Source organism: Mixophyes fleayi, chromosome 3 (genome assembly GCF_038048845.1).
Source record: "Mixophyes fleayi isolate aMixFle1 chromosome 3, aMixFle1.hap1, whole genome shotgun sequence".
NCBI lineage: Eukaryota > Metazoa > Chordata > Amphibia > Anura > Limnodynastidae > Mixophyes > Mixophyes fleayi.
Genome location: NC_134404.1, coordinates 58,732,968 through 58,756,308, shown reverse-complemented (window position 1 = coordinate 58,756,308; position 23,341 = coordinate 58,732,968). Strand labels below are relative to the sequence as shown.

Here is a 23,341-nt window from a genome sequence, read left to right as displayed (position 1 = left end):
CACAAACTTCTACGGGGGGGGGGGGGGGGGGGGGGGGTAACCTTGTGCCAAACGTACGTGCCGATGTACAAACTTGTTAGAAGTGCGTTTTCACAACACATACCAACAGTACCCGAAACATGTACTAGCAGCGTAAAATTTTCCCTGGAGCTTAGCAGCAGTGCCGGACATTTACTTGACATTAACTCACAGCATCTACCCGTCTGTGCCAATATGGTGCCCAACAACTCTGCCCACCTCTGGCGGCGAGCATGCCTGCAGTGGTCAAGACACTTCAGCAGATCTCTATGCACTCACCCTCTGCTGTGCTTGCAGTGCATTCCAACCACACCAGCAGCACAAAGGCAAACCTGTGCATTTTGTCACTTAGACTTCATCAGGGGTGTGGCTTCCCGAACCTGATAGATCTCATAGTGTATGCTATGCAAAACAGATTTATCCCGTTATCTCTACCACTATTTAAAATCAGACATTAAATAAAACGAACATAACAAGTAATTGCTATTTCATTAAGTTGAAAATGTTATATTTTTCACTTTAAATAAAAGCCACCAATTACACATGCTTTGATTTTTGCTTAAACCAAGATTAATAAAATTGATGTAAATGGACAAATACTACACTACATTATTTTATTGTATTTGGAAAGCAAAGTGAGATATAAAGTAAAATAAGCCAACCGGACCGCACTGGTGAGTATTCTGGCACTATGCAAATACATCTTACAAAATAATGTCACATGGACATCCCAGTTTTATGATTTGATTTAATTTGACAGCTTAATGACTGTAAGTGATCAGATATTGTATTTACTTTGGTAAATGAGCTTAAAGGGCAGGCAAAATAAATATACCATCCATCAAGCTGCTCACTATGTCCATTCACATTAAAGATTCATTCATAAACTATGGTGACAAATATAGATATATATAGCTTTTTTTACATTGTTACCAATGTAGTGTACGTGAAAGAATATAGTCCCCTTATGTCACCTTTGCGCAAACCAGGATAGAGAATTGTCTTGGTGTCCTCTGTGCTCCGTTCTGCTCACCCACAGGTGGCTGTCTCTCATTGTCACAGCCCCCTGACTATTAAAGTGGGAGAGTTGGTTCCCCCTTCCCCCACAGAAATTGCGCACAGGGAACTATGTAAAAAGTACTTTAACACAAAAAGGAAAGTGTTTTTGTAAACTGTTTTGTATTTGGGATCCGATGCATTATTTTCTTCTATATTATGGGAAAATGTCCAGTGTAACTAGAAGTCAATTTTTACAGCTGCAAACCAAAAATAATAAACGTTCATTGGAAATGGTTTCATCATGGACACGTGGATATTAATCTCAGCAAGAAGTCTGACTTCACTCAGTCTGGAGTTTATTAGCAGCAGGAAACACATCTTCGATCAACACACCATAAACCATTTACTCTTATTAAGGCTATTCATTTCTTAATATATTTTATTTAAGTTCACTTAACTGTAAACAAAAAAGCTTTCTGAAAAATCTGTGCAAATTTCTAATCTTTTGTGCAAACACAAGGAAAAAAAAAATGAAGAAAATGTGACGATCAGCCAACAGCTAAGTTACTAGAAACGTTAGAACGTTAGAGCATTAGAGCAAATTTGCGTTCACCAGATACTTGAACATCTTAACACCTTCAACCCTGCAAGTCTGACTTCTATAGGAAGTCACTGGTGGCATCATATGGTAAAGTGAGTATGACTGCCTGTACAAACAGAGCATCCCGTTTGAACACTGTATATAACATGCTAAACGTTTCTTCCACAGTCATCATACCCACCAGCTGTCAGTGGCACGTAGAATTACGCAAGAGCACGTGCAATATGTGATCCTGCACATTTGTGGGAATGGCCTCACATGGCTCACTGTTTCACAACTTCCTGCATGAAGACTGACATGCCTCATTAGGTATGTTTTAGGTTTCTGTAAAATGTTCCAACCCCGGACACAATCACATTCATTAATGAGTGTGCATACCAACATATTACATAGGAAAAGCCCTTAGAAAACACAAGGTGGTTAACACAAAACCCTACTATAGGAGCTTACTGCAACAGAAGCTTTAGCCCATGGATAAAGCCCTCTGGCCTATGTCTTATACAAGAGCACTGATAACATTCACGTGAATAAACGTTAATCATTCAGGAAAGTTGATTTGGTGATGTCACACCTCAATTTCAGGCTATTTTTTGCACAATGACGAAATTGCCTAATGAACATTTAACGTGGCTTCAATCTGAAATAGCTGATGGCAATATCTAGCACTCTGTGGCATAGCAAATGTAAATGCAACTAACAAGCACGGTCACGGAATGGGGGGACATCTCTACATATTTGTCCATGTTGCAAGAGGACGTAATATTGTATTAACTGGAATTGCAGGTTTACTGTTCGTCTGAGTGGCGACTGTAACAGCTGTTTCTTATTGCACATAATGACAAAATGTTTCTGAAATACGGTTTGTGTTACGTGGCATTTGCAGTGTAAGCATTCTTAAAGTTGTAAAACAAACAAGACTGCTTTTCTTAATCAAATGACAATGAGGCAGTTAATTATGGGCAGAGTCTGCAGCAGAAATCTAATACTCTAAGGCTGGCAGTGACCAACAACTCCTAGTACACAAATGACACTGCTTTGTGGAGCAAGACTACTTATTTCTATTTCTTCACAATTTAATGCTGGCCTGTCACAAGCAGATCATTCAACTGAATTGTCAAATGGTCATTTATGGGCCATTATTCAGAGGAAAAGTGCAAGTTGCAGACTCCGATGTAGCAAAGTCAGCTAATGACCGAGTGCTCCTACCAATGTCAGTCAATCCAATATATCAGCATGTCTGATTACATTTCTAGCCACAAATAGAGCAGTACTGAGATCTCAACAGATAAGATTACCTTCACTGGTGATGAAATGAAGGGTCTTATATTCTCTAAAAACACTCCATTGTTCTGGCACTGGTGGGTTAATTTTAAAGGTCCAATATCATGAGATACACTTATCTTGTACCAGTAACTTGTACTATGCAGTGTGATCTTTCCAGAGATAAGATTGTCTGCTACATAATCTTAATTCTGGACTGATTTTGCTAAACTTTAGGAGCAGCCCCCCTCCCCGTAACTTCTACCCCATCCCTACCAAGAATAGTGGATATTGCGTACAAGGAAACCTGTGCAGACTCAGGACATCTAAAGCAAAGAAGCGGAATCAAAGCAACGGATAAAAATGTGCTCAGTCTTCGTATATGTATTATACAAGTACTTATCTGTGCCACGGGAGCAGGCTGCTGCATTATTCTTTCCAAGGAGCCAAGGAGGTTGTGATTAATGAGTGGGGGATAGAATGATTACAATCAGGGGTAAATAAGGATGAGGAGGAGTAGGGTTGGAGGGGTGGGGTAGTGATGAAGACTTGGGATGGAGAGGCAATAGTTGGGGATAGGTATTAAGGACAGGTAAGTAGATTAAAAGGAAGGTGATGGATATAAAATATACACATGTACATTACTCAAGCATAAAAAGAAGTAGATGAAAAAAGCAATGGAAAGTTTAGAAGTAGAGCCCACAAATATATCACTTTGCTTCCTTTAGTAGAATCAAGTGTCACTGGATAAACCAAAAAATAAGTATTTAAGTGTGAAAGGTCTAACAACTTAAACCTGTTGCTTACTATGGGAGAGTGCAGATTAATTATTGGTGCGTTATGTGTAGACACCCTTCCACACCCCTACTTAATATAAATACCATAAATATGACAGCACAAACTTTTCATGTGTGTCATAGACAGCCAGTAAAAAGCTATTTTTCCCATTGCTGCTACCTTCCCAAATTGAGAGGATTTAGACTACCAGCACAAATCTATTAACACTGACTGACCATGTAATTCACCCAACGTCCAGAAAAGAAAAGTGTTAGAATAGATATTTACACAGAGTCATCTGCATAAAGCTGGATAGAAAAGGTTATTTAGGTTTGAGAAAAGCTCGTTTTAAACAAGTTGCTAAACTGGAGTTGGCCTTTAAATGTAATTACTTAGTAAACAGAAAAGAAGAAGTGGTGGTAGGAATTAAGAAAAGCACAGACTACGTTGGGGAGAAAGCGGGGCATCCTCGTGTATGCTGAGGGCGACTTTCACAACCTCAGTATCCATTTTCCAGACATGACAAGTTCACAAACCGCTGATCTTCGATGAAAAAATGTTTAGAAGTGTTTGTTAAAGCAAAATTTGGTTTTATTATTCTCTCATGGCATAAACCACTAATATGTCCGATATATATATCTATATATCTATACACCCACCAGAGTTTCTGCTTTATATCCAAACACCAGTGGAACACTTAAGAATGAGCCTGGTGTAGGGGTGTATTAGGACACCTACCAAACCATGGTCACTACCTCTCTGTCCAGATATTGAAGATAAGATTTCTGTGGCATAGTTAAGTAGTCATGTAATCGTACCATAATTTCACGGCAGCTTCTCTTCCCCTTCCCAGCAATGAACAGTCTTCTGTAAGTGCAGTCATGTAATTGGGTGCTCCATACCAGCAGCAGAGGTTATCCTCTACATAGTACCATTACATTTCCCTGTTGGAACATTCGTAATATTTTATGGGAGGAGCATTACAAAGGAGAAATCCTATGATGTCACTACGACCTCCTCTTTGTAATAGACGAGACCTGAAAAACTCCTATTCTGTCAGTGTGCAGTAATAGATGATGCACACATTGGATCTAGAAGTACTGGCAATATGGAGGACAGTCCTAAAGATTTCACCTGATTTAAAGAAAAGAAAAAACTCTAGCCTTATTTTTTAATACAACTCTATCAAATATTTTATTAAAAAAAACACAAAAAAAAAAAAAATCACTATGCAACTAAAAGAAAGAACTATAAGTTCCCCAAAAACATCTAAAATCCACCACCAGATTATGAAATAGTAAACAAGCTCAAAGTAACCTCAAAAGATGAAATTTAGCCTGGTTAGGGGTAACACCATAAACTATTAGCTAGTAAGGAATAATGAACAGTTCCAAACTGAAACTTAGCCTCGACTCGTACATAGGCAACAATCACCTAAAATACTACATGGAAGTCGGTCACCCACGTACAGCATGGGGATAGCTTTGATAAACCTCTGCTTGCTCTCCTCAGAAGATCTATGCTTTCCAGGGCTGTCTAACCACAATGGGGGTGGGAGGAAACGGCCAAAAGACTGAGCAGACAAGTTCCCAGTAATAACAAGGGAGCCTTCCAGTGTAGATTGTTATTCCTTAATTACTAGAAGCAGCTACAATTACATTAACTGATCTGTGTATATGAAAGCATTTCATTTGAAAGTAATGATTTTTACAAAAAAAAAAAAAGGGAAGAGACCGTTGATGGCTTTAACAGTCCAACCAACAGTGCTCTCTTCTCAGACTATGTGCCAAATACCCCCGAAGGACCCTCCCAGTCATGCAGCAAGTTTAAAGGTGACATTTCTTTCAGACGTGGATGTTATTTGCTGCCCATAAAATGCATGTAGCAGTGTTTCTCACTACTGCAGATAAGTATGACGACCTGCTTGGCACTTTTCAATTAAAATGTAACAAAACACTAACAGAAAAAGGTCATGACATGAAAACGATAAACTGCTTAACATGGATTTGCAGGATATGTAACAGGTTATATGTTGTAGTATACACTGAAGTTAACAGGGCATTTTTTTATTCACCCTACTACATCATGAAGATTTCCTTCTGATTTAGTAGAACTTTAACTTGACAACCATACACAACTATTTAAAAAGAGCATTCAATGGACATGGCCAGTGTCATGCTGCCTTATAACCCTGCAGGCCCTATTATTTATGTGTCGGATGTTCTGCCTATATGTAGCAGGACAGTGTTATGTGCTGCATATAGTACTAGGAAACAAGCTAGCTGCTGAGCTTAATGGTGTCTGCTCAGTGGTTGATTTTAATGTACCCCTCACCAGTACGGTCTGGCAGCTCGGCTACCACGTAAAGGCTATACAGCAGGCTAAGGTGGGAGTGCGGGATCCACGAGATCGACTCTTGCACCCATGTGCTGGGAGGTGGAGAAAAAAAAAAGTTGCATTTAAGAACTCACGGGAATGAACAAGCCCATTAAGACACCATTCATCTTATTTTTCATGTTCCTTTTAGGCGCTAGCAAGCGGCTGACAAGTACATGAACAGCGGATAGGTGAACGAGCCTTGGAGAGTGCTTCAAAATGGATATAAAATTGTAATATGTTTAACTATAGTAGTGTTATCCAAAGCCAGTTACTCAAATCTAGCATCCAGAAGGATTGTATAAGGACAAAAGGAAGATATGCCTCAAGAGAATTGTATTAAAAAGTTAGGCACCAGCAGTAATTTTTCAGGCACACATGCTACTGGGCTTGGAAAATTGTCCAGCCCTGTTGTAAGCTCTCCCACATAGGACAGCAACCATGGAAGAGACTCTGCCCTGCCAATGCTTTAAAAAAAAAACAACAAAACAAAAAACCCTAGGGGTCAATGTGTGACGTCCATAATGTGACCATGTGTTGCACGATGGGACCATGTGACTTTGACAAAATTTATGGGTGTTAGTCATTCGGCAGAAGCAATTGAATAAACAGGCAATTGTTAAAACATTTGTTTGTATAGCAGACTGCAAGCTCAGTTATCACAAATGAAATACAATTATGTCAACTATTTCACTGTTTATACTGCCAAGTAAACCAACTTCAACAAAAAAATGTCAGCTCACGGCAGTTTTTTTCTGTCTTAAAAATGCCATAAAAGTATGTAACTGTGCACAAGATACATTTCTACGCACAGAAATAGTGAAGCCTAAAGCAACGGTCTGAAATCGGCCAGTGAAAGATCATTGTACTTGTCAATCACATGATTTAACGTCTCCTGTTGTCCAACCACAAACACACAGCACTGAGTATTAGATACATCTCAGCGATTCATAGATATAAATGATCATTATACCAGGCAGCTGCAGCACCAGAGTGAACGGATGTGCCTCACATTTGAACACCTTAAAGCAACTCCTTTTCAGGTAACACTTATCAAAAGCTGTAAATTGGTTATATTCCTATTTTAGTAAACCAGCCTACCCTCCATGTCTGTATCTTCCGTGTCAACTCTATGTCCACGATATTTGAAGGCTATTGTCCCATTACAATAAAGTTTGGTCTCCACAAAGGAAGACTATTTGTAGCCCACAGCAGGTCAGGCCCGCCTCAAACCCGCCAAATTCTTGTAATTGGTTCACTGTACTAAACAAATCTATACATTCTAATTTAGATTTTATTCACATACTTATGCTGTAATTTCTAGCAAGCAGTGTCCTTACATTTCGTTTCATTATACTGTTCCTGTACTATGACCTGTTCAGTACAAACATTTCGCTGGTAGTCAATAAACAAACTACGAAATTATGTAAAAAGGTCTCTGCACAATGGGTGTTATTTGATTAGTTTATTTTTTTATAGAGACGACATTGGAATTAGGGGATTGGGTCAAAACCTGTAAATAGTTTACTAGAGTGAGGCTACATCATCCTATGATACACAAAACAAAAAGGTCAAATTACCCATATAAAACAAACAACGCTTACCACCTTACACAACTCAGTCTAGACTCACATATAAGCTTACATCATAAAACTCAGACAGAACTAAACTCATTTATCAATTGGCTCACAAAGTGGTGTATACAGTATGAACATAGAGTCAAGAAACATATTTACCACTGATTTCTAATAACAAACTGTACAGAAATCTACAAGACAACCAGAAAACACAAATTAAAAGCAGATGTGATCTGCTCAAAAACTATTTATTTTCATAGGCTATTCTGCACCTTTAAGATTTTTCCATTGGCTTAAAATGTACTACTCCCACTGGAAGAGTGATCAGATCCCACAGTTCCCGGGAGCCAATATAAAAATAAACTTGACGAAACTAAACTGGCTGAAGGCAGGAGAGGCCCCAGCTTGCAACTTTATAAACCATGCATGTTTCTCCCCCAATCTGGAAACAGAAGTACATCATTGTTCTAGCAACCAACATTTTATTAAAACACATCCTATTTCTTTTTTGGAAAAAAAATATGATCTTTTCAATAAGCCACATTGTTCTGTGCAAGGTCACTAATACTTACCATTTAATGATTGTCTCAGTCATCTTTAAAGACAACAGTGCATTATGCAAATGAGAACAAGATAAGGGAAGAATTAATAAGCCATGTGCCATTACTAACTAATGAGAACAGAGAAACTGTAAACATAAGAAAATGTTTATATTTATTAGATGTTCCAGGCAAAGATTGATTTCCTAGTCTGGAATGAAAGCCTATCCCTGCTACAGCTCCTGCAGGTCTCAATCTGGGTACGCTACAGAATATTCCACCAGCTTTTTATGCCGATCGATTTTACATCCAATCGATGGTCCGATCGCTCGGTCCATGGACTGCATACACACTAGCCTTGTTTTAGACGATAAAGGAAAGAGCGGCCGTCCCAGAAGCGACTTTTTACAGCCATGTTGTCGTGAACAATGATTTTAATTTCGTACACACTGAAGCAACATATGCGGGGCTTTCCCTATAGTTAACACCCACAAAACCCTAAAAAGAAAAGACACACTGAGAAGACAAAACTGTCTCTCTTATAGTTAAAAATCTCCATACACAAGATTATTATACACGAACAGGCACCACCTACAATGCTCCATTCTGTGCGGGCATCATCGCTGATTGGTCCACAGCAGAAACTAACGCCCATGTCTGAGGGTATAAAATGACAGAGGAGCCTGTCTTGCGCCGAGGAACGCGAGAAGATGGTGTCAGTGTGGGTTGGAGCTATGGAGACGGAAACAGAGTAAGAGATGGTGCTGGAAGGCCCCAAAATGATGAAAAAGTGAAGGTGGAGGATGGCGATGCTCTAAAAGACAAAGACATTTTTTTTATTGCAGTTAAAAAAGCAAAGCCAATGAGCCCAAGAGAGGTGGAGATGATGGTAAAAGTATTGAACCAGTACGACTGTCAAAAGCGTAAGTACAGAAAAAACTTACTAGAAAGGAACTGTTAATGCAAAAACTACTGCAATTACTGAAGGAAAAACTTGGAAAGAAAAGAAATAAATTCCAAGTTCAGAAGGGGTGGCCGGACCTTAAGAATAAAGGGGAAAGGAGACTGGAGCGAAGTCATAGAAACATTAAAAGTAGTGAGTAGCACGTGTAGTGTACATGTTTTAAGGACTTTATGTATTTCATTCTAGTTTCACACGAAGCAATGCAAACGACTGATTTGTAACAGATTTTTTTTTGTCAGAAAGAAGAATTAACAGTGAGAAGACCTGTTTATATACCACTGATACAACCAATGTAACACCTGTTATCAAGCAAGAAAAAAATTATGTTAAATACAAAAATATAAAAAAAGTTATACACAAAGGTATCTCAATGAAGATGTGTAGACAACTAAATACTTTGGGCACATACCTGTACCGTTATAATAACCAACATGGTGTCTGTTTACCAGAATCTATGGAGGTTAAGCTCACTATTGTTGCAATTGTGCCAGAGTGACCACAAGATAAACTGATCTCGAACAGTGTGCAAGGTGAGCAAATAAGACTATTTCTGGTGTTGGATTAAGACTTTTGTTAACTTTATTAGATATAGAAGTTTAATGCTAAACATTTTTAATTACCTTGTTTCGTAGATACCATCGTCAACGTTCTGAGGGAGAAACAAACGTTCTAAAGCTCCAGGATTATTTTAAAGCAATCAAAAGGGAACATAAGCGACTTCAAGAAAAAAAATATTAAAAACCTTGAGAATAAATTTGTTGAGATGAGTATGCTGTTTGGAACTGTTCTGCCACAAACCACTAGCACCTTTAAAGTGTAATACTATTTTTTTCACTTGTCATTCTACAATAAAACTGTTGCAGTAACACTTGTGTGGTTTATTCTGGGTATTTTACAAATATTAAAGTTTAATGAGACTTTATAAGTTAAATAGTTTATAAAAGGGTAAATATGATTTGGATTCCCAATATAGATACAAAGGGTACATGCTTTACACAAGTAATGATCTGCAACCAGACAGGTGCAATACACATGTATACAAAACAAGTCAGTGATGTGTAGATACCGCACCACGTGGGATAGGTGCAGGATAACAAATTTACATACACACGCCCTCAACGAAGTCTCGGGTCAAAGAAGCATCGGAGGATTGTCGTGGATCGGTCAGAAGTTTATACACACACACACACACACACACAACACAATGGAAAGGAGATTGGAAAGAAAATATTGAACGGTACGACCAACCAAATAAGGCGACAGTCTTCCATTTGGGCAGACTTTCGACCATCGTGTCACTACACATACTGACCAGACTTTCGAACAAGCGGTCCTATGTCGGCTGGTTGAGCCGATTATTGGACGAAAACCCTGTAGTGTGTACCCAGATTCACACAGCAATAGGAAAGGTATGATAACTGATCTTAACGAGGATGTTAAGGATATTTTCTCCCACAGCTTTTATGGCCTGGGTGTACTTCACGGTAAGTTAGGAGCAGGGGACAAATCTAGGAGTCAGCAATTTGCAGTGCACCAACAAAAACATGCAAAACACATATTAGCCAAAATAACCTGTATAGTATAACCAGTTAGTGAAATAGACTAGCACCAATGTCGCCCTCAGTATACCAGCATGACCTCAATTTATCCCTGTTACCACAGTGTAGTAACACCTCCAGAAACCAGCCGTTGCCCGGCAGTACAGTATACAAGTACCAATAACGACACCAGCCTGTGCCCTAGAGGGCAGTACCACCTAAATATCTAGTGCCCACCCATAAACCAGTCAGTGCCTCCCCCATTTCAAAAGGCATAAATAACATCACTATAGTCTTTGTTTTCACTAAACTGCTGCCATGAGCACTTACAGAGCACTATGTCGGCTGCTCCCAGTCTCTCATACACTTAACAGTGTCACCACCCCCTGTAAATCCCTCAGATAGTAATCTGGTGAATATAATACTGGCACAACCAGCCACCTGTACACAGTCAACCATGGCAGTTTTAGAGAAGGAACCGTGTTCATATTGCCACTAAGCACTATGCTACGTTTTGTGGCTCTGTTGTAGTGGACATTCCCATTAATGTGTGTGGTTAGTATAGCTTATTCAACAGCTCTTGGATAAATAGTAAGGAATTAAAGAACAAAAAGTGTCACTTAGGTAGAAAATTAAAATACTCTCAATTAAAGAGAATTCTTATGACCAGCAAAGTGCCATGTAATAATCAGCGTGCAAAAATATATTAGTAGCCATTTTAAAGTACAAAACAGTCACTGTTAAAAGTTGCACTCACCAAATGTATCTTAAACGAAAGCATTAATGAAAACATGTATCCAAGAATAGACAGCAGTCTCACTCACAGAACCAAGCAAGAGAAGCAGTGTACAGCAAGGAGTTTCTGGATAACCAATCCTCCCAAGGAGCTTTTAAGTGTACATTTGAATTTTTATTGCTGTATATAATGAAATTCAGCACACAACCTAATGCTGTACTACTGCCAAATTTGTACCAACATGTTCATGCCCACAAACGCAGCCCCAGGGGTTGCTCCTTGAAGCCCGTTTTCTTGGGGATCCACCGGTTCTGTAAAACAAGCCCAACCATTTCATTTAGTTTTCCACTTTAGAATAGAAATGCAGATGGGGGGGACCAAATCAGAAGCCGCAATCTCAAAAGAGCACCACATGGTCCTGGTTTTCGTCTTGGGCTGTGAAAATAACCACAGGACCCCAGGAAAACAGCTACATGAAGGAACCCTCAGGGGCTCCATTTCAAAATTTTACTAATTTTAAATTATATATACATATACACATACACACATAGATCAGCCACATTAAGTCTTTCTGCCTAATATTGTGAAGGCCCCCCTGTGCTGCCAAAACAGCTCTGATTCATCGAGGTATGGACTCCACAAGACCTCTGAAGGTGTCCTGTACTATCTGGCATCAATGTTAGCATCCTTTAAGTTCTGTAAGTTGTGGGGTTGAGCCTCCTTGTTTTTCCAGCACATACCCCAGATGCTCGATCAGATTGAGATCTGGGGAATTTGGAGGCCAAGTAAACACCTTGAACTCTTTGTAATGTTCCTCAAACCATTCCTGAACAATTTCTTGCAAGTGTGGCAGGGCGCATAATCCTTCTGAAAGAGGCGACTGCCATCAGGGAATACCGTTGCCATGAAGGGGTGTACTTGGTCTACAACAATGTTTGGGTAGGTGGTACATGTTAAGGTAACATCCACATGAATGCCAGAACCTAAGGTTTCCCAGCAGAACATTGCCCAGAGCATCACAATGACTGCCGTTTTGCCTTCTTCCCATAGTGCATCCTGGTGCCATCTCTTCCCCAGGTAAACGATGTACACACCCGGCCGTCAAAAAGATGTAAAAAAAAAAAAAATGACTCAGACACCTTTCTTTGATTGTTCTATGGTCCAGTTCTGGTGCTCACGTGGCCATTGTAGGCGCTTTCAATGGTGGACAAGAGATAGCAGGGTCACTGTGACCAGTCTGCGTGTTCCCCATACACGGCAAGCTGTGATGCACTGTGTGTTCTGACATCTTTCTATCATATCCAGCATTAACTTTTTTCAGCAATTTGTGCTACAGTAACGGTCGTGTGGGATTGGACCAGAGAGGCTAGCTTTCGCTCCCCATGCACATCAAAGAGCCTTGTGAGCCTATGACCCTGTCGCACTGCATTGAACCATTTTTGGTAGGTACTAACCACTGCATATCGGGAACACCACACAAGATCTGTTGTTTTGGAGATGCTCTTACCCAGTCGCCTAGCCATCACAATTTGGCCCATGTCAAAGTCACTCAGATGCTCACGCTTGCCCATTTTTCCTGCTTCCAACACATCAACTTCAAGAACTGGCTGTTCACTTGCTGTCCAATACATCCCACCCCTTGATAGGTGCCATTGTAACGAGACAATCAATGTTATTCACTTCAATTGTCTGTAATTTTAATGGTGTGGCCAGACAGAATGGGGGGTGGCAGTTTATGTTAGTATATATTTAGATCTGCACACACACACATACAATCTTAGATAAAACGGACAGTATCCTTGATTTATGTATTATGTAGATTTGACATGATTTATTAAAAAGTTCTACAAAACTAGTAAATTATGGCTATAGTTCGCTAAGAAATAACCAGAGAGCAGAATAGTCTGTTAAAATGTGAAGGTAGTTCATAAAACTATAATATAATAGTACTTTACTCACATTAAGCAGATGGCTACAGTATTAACACACACACAAAAACCTCCTTTAGCTCCAAAAAAGCTGAATACTCTAGTAGAATGTCAGGCTCAACAACACAAGATCGAAAATAGCTTCAGCTCAGACTAGCATTTACTATGACAGACACTAGCAATCTAAACACACTTAAATGAATCTTCTTGTTCAGTATTATTAACATAATTATAACAAAATCAGACGTAAAGAAACACAAGATGCCACAATATCCAGAGCTGTCATTAAAACGCTTGGCAGCCAGAGGAGTTGATTAAATAGGTTCCCAAGACACTTGATAACGGAAGTAGCCCAGGATGCACTCAAGGACAGCTTGTAAGCTAAACATTCTTTAGCATTCCACGTAGCTGGATGTATTTACAAAAAGCTGACTTCTCCATAACCAATTTAAAAACACTTTAGAGCTGTGTAATCCCAATACTACAAGAAGTTCTCACACTCCCTGTGCACTAAACACACTAGTTGTAAAATCCAGAATGAAAGGTGTAAAAGTATTAGGGTTCTATTTACAAAGCACCGCAAAATATGAATGAAACTTTTCATTCCTCATCGCATAGATGCAGATTGAAAGATTTCTCATATTAATTGAAAAAAAAAAAATCAACACAGGAACAGCCATTCCGAAAAACATCTGTTCCTGAGAAACATAACACTCACTGTACACCAAGTCTTCTCCTGCGGCCCTCAAGTGATGATCTTTGGCTTCTTAGTAATCCTTGTGCGCATGCGCGACCGCAAAACTCGCGCATCTGCACAGGGAAGCGGGATGTTTAATGAAAGAAGACACACAAGCATGTGACAAGGAGGGATCCCATGATCCTTTCACACATGCGCTGTGCAGGAGCAGAGCTGTTTTCAGTGAAATGTTACAATTATGTTAATGTACACCAGCTTCAGCTGGCGTACATTAACATGGTTTTTTTTTCAATTCGGCTCTTGGTAAACAGTGTTACTGAGCAGTGCCCATACACTTATGGGGACTGCTCATTAAAACGATGATATGCAAAGCAGCTGCTGCGATGCAGTCATAGTAAATAACAATTTTGCGATTAATCCAATCATGTTTCATAATTTGCTCCTTCCACGCCTTTTACTTGTCTTAAAAGGACAATGACACACAAACCTAAACAGATGAAAGATATTTACCCTGGATGCACCATTTACCAGATCTGCCGGGCTCCTCGATGGCTCTGAAGGTCCAATGCCTCGGCCCCCTGCTCTCTTACAGCAGACCTGTTTCAAGCAGACCAAGCAGGTATTGATGCCCCTCCAATGTGAAGTTTACAGGGAAAGGGAATCAACCCGTTTTAAAGAGACTGAGCTGTAAGTTTAGAGATAAACACAGCATGGGACCATTCAAACCATCAGAAAACCCAAATGCTGCAGCCAACAGCACAGTCGAAGCATTCTTTCATTTTCTATGCTATGTAAAGGTGAATTCAACCAAAACTGCATCCATACATTATACAGTGACAACACATTGCATACCTGGTGCCCAGTTTTACCACCCTCCATTGTAAGTCACCCAATGTCTGCCGTAATCCAGTACTGTTCTACTTGCTCCTGCTGAGGTAGATTTTTCCATACAGTCAGAATGTTTATCAAAAACATACTATCAGAAAGAGAGGGGAGCACTGACGGACTATGGCAGACATTTGGGGATCCCAGTAAAATATCCTGTGACAATATATCATTTAGTTTGGTTACAACGCATGTCAAATGTTTGTTTTTTTTGACACGCAGTGGCAACTAGTGCTTTCACTTGCCATCAGGGAGGGGTACTACACTGATCCTCCCTTCCATTCTTTAACAAAAAAATACTAGTAAAAGCATGATTTAAGTGGGTAAGGAGCCTTCAGGAACTCACCCTTCTCTACATCACTTCCTCTTATCACTGTATTGCATGACATGTTTCACCTATTCATTCTTCTCCACATAAGCCTGTTTTCTCCAGCTATTCCTACTAAAAAAGGTGTATATATATATATATATATATATATATATATATATATATATATATCTATATCTATCTCATGAGTGTTTACAGTTAGTGACTGTCTACAGTGTTGACTGGTCACAAATATAACAAACTAAGTACAGTTCTATTGAGGACCACTAGTAAAGAAGTGCAATTTCCATTTGTAGCAAGAGTGGAGAGGATTGCATTTCGATAGGTTCATTATAGGGAACTGTGCGATAAACTATTACACTACAAGACTTGACATACTCTACATGAGACAATACTAAAGTATACCTACCAACACCCAAGGAAGATAAGGAAGATTAATTCAAGTGTATGGTTCATTTGTTTTGTTTTTTAAATTACTCCTATCAATTCCTAAATCCACATCCAAGATACTTGCCTAGTCTTGTATGATAACCTGACCAGAGTGGAGGATGAATCTTGCTTGTTTAAATTAATTGATTCTCTTCATTCTCATAATAGGAATAGGCTTTTCCTGTGCCTTAAAAACCTTCAAGCATCACTACAAATGCATGTGATTTCCTTTAGGGGCATGATGTCCACAAGACAAATACACAACTGAGACCATTATGAATATAATAGTAATGTTTGCTTGTGTTTTTGTTTTTTTCAAAGTATGTAACTCCTACATCAAACATTATCGGCTATATCCGAACTTATCCCAGTGAAATGTGTGCTTCATGTCAGTGCAATAAGTAACTTGTATATGACTGCAGTCACCGGGAGTACAGCAAGAGTATATGCAGAGGTTAAGTATAGCATTTAACTTCCTTTAAATTTACTTTTGAGTTCCTGCTTAGCCAAGACCCCCTATCAACTACAGTGGACTATAATATGGTATACTGGAAAAATATTAGAATTTGAGTTACAATGAGTGCTCATAGTATAATATAATTAGCAAAGGAGCATGAGACAGCCAAACTTCAGGAAATATTAACAGCTTACTTCCAAGTGTGAAGGGCCATTGGTGGTAACAGTTTTATCTGTCTCATACAAAAATAAGCTACTTTAGAAAGGTGCAGGGTATATAGGAAACATTCATCTTAAAGAGGAAAGCCCATATGGATAATGTAGTCAACTAAAATGTAGCCTTAGATTAAAATAAAAAAATATTTCACATTCTTAACAGTTTCCTGCCTCTAGGTGAAACAGCACTATACTGTAAACCTACAGACAGTAAGGGCAGTACAACTGTGCAAGAATTAAAAGACAATTTGTTACCATCACAAAAAATACGTTAAGCCTGTGAAAATATGTAAACATTTAAATGTAGTACACATGTAAACATGCTTGTTCTGTGAAGGATGATTAAATGACATTAAGAGCAATACACCCTATAGTGGCAATATAAACACAATACTGAACAAAAGGCCAGGCATGTGTGTATAAAAATAGGTGAAATGTGGGTCAAACTGATTCACTTATTAAACATATGGTAAACATACATATAATCTACAAATTAAAATACTATTTATGGTACACATCACCTCACCCATTAACATGTATATATGTAAGCAAGTCTCTCAGTGAGAGGTTATAGGTGCATTTCTAGCTCACAAATGACTGACAGATTACTATGAAAAAAAAAAAATATATATATTTTTTTTTCTATCTAACACACATACATAAAAACATACATACACATTTCTAATATTGGACTGAGCACGGTGTGTGTGTGTGTGTGTGTGTGTGTGTGTGTGTGTGTGTGTGTGTGTGTGTAAAATATATATATATATATATATATATATATATATATATATATATATATATATATATATATATATATATCAGACAGAATCTACCACCCTATGAGGCTGAGCTTGGCACCTAGACCTCCAGTCACAGTGAGTGTGCTGCTCCCCTGTCAGCTCCACAGGCCTCGCACACTGTTCCCTGGACTCCCTCTCCCCTGTCCCCCTCTTACCGCCTCCCCACAGGCCGCAGGGCTGCACACTCACCTGAGGGCAGAGCGGGTCTGTATACGAGGTGTACCGGTTACCAGCGCTCCTGTCCCCGGCTGTACACCGCCCGGAGCGCCGACCTCAAACGACTAGAGACAGCGGAACCCGCCTAACCCCGCCCACCACGACAAGCGCATCCACTAACCACACCCACCCAGCAAACGTACACAATGACCACGCCTAGTGACTCGCCCCGCCCCTGGGATAACCACGCCCATCCAGCTTCTTCATATAATGGACTAGGTGACGCGATGGAGCGCTCACTAACCTCTTTCTTTTATGCTCCTGGCAGGGTCAGGGCCGTACGCTGCTCATGGAAGCAAAATGTGACTGCTCCTGGCCTGACTCTACCGTCATCCCTTTCCCGGAGGGCGTGGTATGGATATGTCAATCATTTCTAGCAGATGACGTAACGTGCTGGCATTCTATTACCACGTCCCTTGAATTCTTTTCTTTCTTACTTTCTTTTCCCGGACTGAATGACTAGGTGACGTCGGACTAGGTTTCTGCGCATGCGCGACATGTAATGTAGACAATGTGGTTCTCTGATTGTTGTGAAACTAGACTTGGAGGGTATTGGTAAAGAATCCAATTTCATACCAGCAGCAGGAGAGCCGCAACTGTATATACAGCATATTGCAGACTTTTATCACAATGTTTTTAACTGATATCCTGGTACAATACTATTTTTTTTTATTTCTATGTGGCATTATCCTTGCTGTCTGTATGCTTTTATTATTATTATTATTATTATTATTATTATTTATGCAGCACCATATAACCAGCACTGTACACAGAATTGTGTTCAATTCTGTATTCAAAACTAATCATTCACATCCATCCCTGCCACATTGCAGCTTGCAGTTTAAATTCCCTGCCACACAAGCAGAGATCTATTTTGACAGAAGTCAGTTAGCTACTAGTATGTTTTTGGACAGTAGGAGGATACCAGAGCAACCGGGGGAAACCCATGCTAACACGGGGAGAACATACAAACTACACAGAGATTGTGCCCTGTTGGAATCGCACACATGACTTCAGCACTGTGAGGCAGCAATGCTAACCACTATTATAATAATTGGTGCATACACCAGCCCTCTATAAAGACCATACATGGTAACAACGAGAGCACGACAAGAAGCAGAGAAATAGACTATTTCCATTATTTTGTCATGTCGAGGCAGACTGGCAAGGCTGCAGTCCAGATGTACTGATGTCTGATGCAGAACGCTGCTCAGCCTCGACTGCTGCCCAGGCTCAAATACAGTATACCCAGGGGGGATGAGGGGTGTTTTCAAATGTTAAATATTTCTAGTAATATAACAAATAAACATTGTTTTTCAGCACAAGTGCATATATATGCCCCATTAAGCGCAAGCAGAGTTCATGGCATCCTTAAGGACCTGAGGATGATTATGGCATCACCATATCAGACATGCCACCAGTGTACTTGCATATGCCCTTCAAAATTCCATGTGTCCCTTATATACAAACCACTGTACCAGATGCCTCCTACTGTATCAGATGTTCTCACGTGCCACCTAGTGTCCAAGCCATCTTATGCCACTCAATACCAACAGATGTTATTAATGTTAAGAACTTACTCACTGTTCTCTCCACATATCGTTTGTGCCTGGTGTCTCTATATGCCATTCATATGCTACCACCCCCACCCTTCTTCCCACACAATACATAAAATCCACCCCAAACCACTACCCACACATTGCATCTACACCACTCCTTCCCTGTCCTCACACGCAGCACCAATGCTACCCTCACCACCCTCCCCACACACTACAACAATGCCACCCCCTCCTCTCTTACTGCACAGTACACCAATACCGCCTATCACCAACCCCCTACACACACACATTACACCAATGCCACCCCCACCTCTCTCACACATTACACCAATACCACCTACCACCCCCCCCTACACATACATTACACCAATACCACCCCACCACTGTCCCTGCACATTACACCAATGCCACCTACCACCAACCCGGATACACACATTTAACTAGTGCCACCCTCACCCCTATCCTGGGCCGGATTAACCATAGGGCTAACTGGGCTACAGCCCAGGGGCCTATGGCATCCAGGGGGCCCTTGAAAGTGCTCAGCAGCAGTATTGATTGGTCGGGGGCGGGGGCGCCCCCGGCGTGATCAGTGCTGCTGAGCACTTTCACTGCTGTCCTTCCCCGGCGTGCTGTAGTCTCTTTACTGAGGAGATCTTGCGAGTCTCACTCTCACGAGATCTCCTCAGTAAAGAGCGTACAGCACGCCGGAGAAGGAGGTAAGTGCTGGGGGGGGCGGGCAGCTCGGATCACGGGGGGGGGCCCTCACGGGGAATGGAGGCCCCCTTAGCCCAGGGGCCTCCATTCCCTTAATCCGGCCCTGCCCCTATCCCTACATATTTCACCAATACCACCCTCGCCCCTTTCCCCATATATTACACCAACACCACCCTCACCCCTCTCCCTGAACATTACACCAATGTCACACACATACACTTACCTCGTCATAGAGTCGGCATTCCCTGCTGTGTCTGCCAATCAGCTGTTTGTCACTCTGCACTTCCTGCTCAGAGAGGAAGGGAGCATCAGACTTCCCTCACTCTCTAAGAGCTTCCACTTGAAAGCCCATGCTGCTGACCTTTGACACAGCGTGGTGCACACTGTGGCGCTCCCTTCATATCTTGGCACTTTATGCAACTGCTTAACCATAGGGATGGGCCTGCACACACTGAACCGATTTGGGTGGCACTCAGTGGCATCCCTTAAATCCCAGGACTCTAGGCAGCTGCCTAATTCTAGCACCAGGCCTGCTTGAATCTCTTTCATGAAAAACCATTGTTACTTAAGCTACTTAGAAAAAAAATTTTTTTACTGTTTACCAGTATCAACTGTAGTCAGCGACAGAAACTGTAAATGCCGAAACTCCACACCATGCAGCGTGTTATAGTGCTGATCCTGTCATTATACAATATTGTGCCAAGGTTGTTACATTTAAATCTTTTGTATGGACATGCATCTCATGTAACATAGTTTTAGTTACATCAATGATAAAGTAAATTTAATTTACAAAAGTACTAACTGCAGGTCCACAGCACAAATCATGTTTTTTAAGGTGCACTTGTCATACAGTTTTGGAAAATCTGACAGTTAAGGTTTGAGTAAAAGCCTGATTGCAGTGTAGAGTGATTAATATGTAAATCCATCTTATTCTAAAAATGTGCCACTCCCTCTTTGTCTAGCACTTCTTTCTAGTACAGGGATGGACAACCTTGTCTTCTTTGAGGGCTTCTTCAACCTTCCAAAGTGCCGCACAGAGGAAGGAGGGAGAGCACACCGCAAAGGTCACGTGACGCAGAAGATGGCTACCCCATGTCTGCCTTATTCTTTGGTTTATACAAACCAGAGAGCAAGATCTGCAGCAGCTGGCCAAGTTGCCACAGGTTCTAATATCTGTTAAGCATTATTTAAATTAGCTGTTGCTGTCAGCTTGTACTAACATTAACCTCATGTGATCATTCTGAGCCAATGTATAATAAAGTTGTCAGCCTTCAAAAAAGTTTGATGATGTCAGAAGCTTTCTTGACAACTCAGTGAGCATGCTCCTGCCAGTACATGGGATCATCACTCCCTCATGAATACCCATGAGTACCTGCCAAGAAATAGCCAACTTAATTCAGACATTTAAATAACTGAATATAAAACAAAGATGTAACAAACAGTAACTATAGAGTATATTTTGTTGTATTGTTTAGGTACAATATCTTTTAATGTGCGTTTGTGTGTAACAACAATTGGTGTTGTACTCTTAAAATGTTATAGTGCGTTGGTTAGTGTATGAGAGAAACCCTGCCCTCATATTGTGTCTATGTAATCAGAGCTTGATTTAGCATTCTACTCCATTAGTCACCCTGCTGCTGCTGTTGATTGTTTTTTCCTGATTACTGACAATTTCCTGTTAAGATAAAGTACATGTTTGATCAGTCTTCTAGTGTGTATATTAATGGTATCCATAGACATATTAAATATCCCCAGTGCATAAAATAATGGCTTCTACTCTGCCCATATATTAGCTGACCATGGAAGTTACAGTTGGTCTACAGAAGCTTAATTATGTATTGATTTTTATTTTTTACTCTACTGTATTGATATAAATATTATAGCTTTACTGCAGCTAGGATTTATAGCTAAGAAGATATAGTATAACAGTTGTAGTGTTATAGTTCTGCTGAATATGATGAATGGCAGCATGGTGCCACAGTGGTTAGCAATGCTGCCTCACAGCACTGGGACCATTGGCTAGATTCCATCCATGGTCCAATGTGCATAGTGACTGTGAGCCTGATTCATCAATGCCGATATATGCTGTATCTTCCGTACAATTGCACTGTGCATGCCCAGTAATGGACTATATGTAGTGAACAAAAGTAAAACCAATTAATCTTCGAACGCAAATTACACTTCTGATAGCCTATGATTTCATGGGCAGAATAGGGGAGGGAGGGGGCATATGCACATAATCAACGCAGCAGCATATCATTCAAGCTTTTTCAGTCATACCATTTGCACCAGCTACAGGGGAGGTGTAAGTGCCCATTCATACTGATGATGGTTTTTGCATTAATTACTATCATCATCATCAACATTTATTTACACTATATGGCCAAAAGTATTCAGACGATTGACCATTACACCAACAAGGACTGTAATGACATTGTAGTCAAATACATATTCTTTGCTTTGTGCACTGGGTGTTACGCCTATTATTTGTATCTAGAAGCAGTACCTCATACCACCAGAGGTGCTGCTGTTCTGTTCCTGAACTCTTCAACATGCCTGAAGGAGTTAATCTCTCTTGCCTGATGCCTAATTAGAACTGCACCTGTTGCACTACTTCAAATACCTGCCTCAAGCTGTGCTCAGTGCAGTTCATTCTTTTATTCCTGGCTGCTGTTGGTTTCCCCCTGTTCCTGTGTTTGCTCCATTGCTGCTTGATCTTCTGTTGTGACCCTCGGCTTGATTCCTGGACCCTGCTCGTTTGCCTGTTGCCCTGACCTTCGGCTTGACTTTCGGACTTTGCTTATTCTTGTGACCCTGATCTCTGCCTGGCTATTTGGATTCTGTTAACCTGATCTCTGCTTGATCCCTGGACTCTGTCTGCTTCCCTGGACAGTCTTGTGCCTCCTGGACTGGAGTAACTTATATTACCTGTTCCTGCCAGTTAACTGTACAGTCACTATTTGGAACCTGTTCTTTTCTGTGGAATTGAGTTATCCTTGTTTATGTATTTGCCTGAATAAAGACATTTTGCTTTATGCTTCCATTGCTGCTTCGTGTATGCACTAGGAATCATAACACTGGGGCACATTCATGTTGGAATAGAAAAGGACCTTCCCCAAACTCTTGCCACAAAGTTGGAAGCATAGCATTGTCCAAAATGACTTGGTATGCTAAAGCATTAAGATTGCCCTTCACGGGAGATAAGGGGCCTGGCCCAAACCCTAAAAGACAGCCCCATACCATATGTCTCCTCCACCAAACTTCACAGTTGGCATAATGCAACCAGGCAGGTAACATTCTCCCGGCATCCGCCAAACCCAGACTCACCCATCTGACTGCCAAACAGAGAAGCGTGATTCGTCAGAATGCAAAAGTCTGTCCAGGAAGCAAACAGAGTCCAGGCAAAGTATCTGACACAAGCAAATAATCAAGGTCCAGAAGTCAGGCCAAAAGGTCAGGGCAACAGGCAAAACAGCGTGGTCCAAAGTACAGGCAAATGATTCGTGGTCTCAGGCAAGCAGGCAAGGTCCAAGGTACAGGCAAATGATTCGTGGTCTCGGGCAAGCAGGCAAGGTCCAAGGTACAGGCAAATGATTCAGGGTCTCGGGCAAGCAGGCAAGGTCCAAGGTACAGGCAGGGGTCATACACAGAAGTTCAGTCCAGCAGGTATATATCAAATAACACAGGAGCATGTTAGCAGCAGCCAGGAACAAATGGGATGAACT

At 40.7% G+C, this 23,341-nt stretch overlaps 1 protein-coding gene across 5 annotated transcripts in view; it reads right to left on the bottom strand.

Annotated features, from left to right (window-relative positions):
* The window catches only part of NCK1 (NCK adaptor protein 1), a 69,404-nt gene extending 51,671 nt beyond the window's left edge, over window positions 1–17,733 (bottom strand). For 3 of the 5 annotated variants that reach the window (XM_075201539.1, XM_075201542.1, XM_075201544.1), the window contains exon 1: window positions 17,317–17,452. The gene's annotated coding sequence lies outside the window, so the exon portion shown is untranslated. Of the gene's footprint in view, window positions 1–17,316; window positions 17,453–17,587 lie in introns of those variants that run through there. The other 2 variants (XM_075201540.1, XM_075201543.1) reach the window with 2 other exon arrangements.
* Window positions 17,734–23,341: the final 5,608 nt, after the last annotated feature.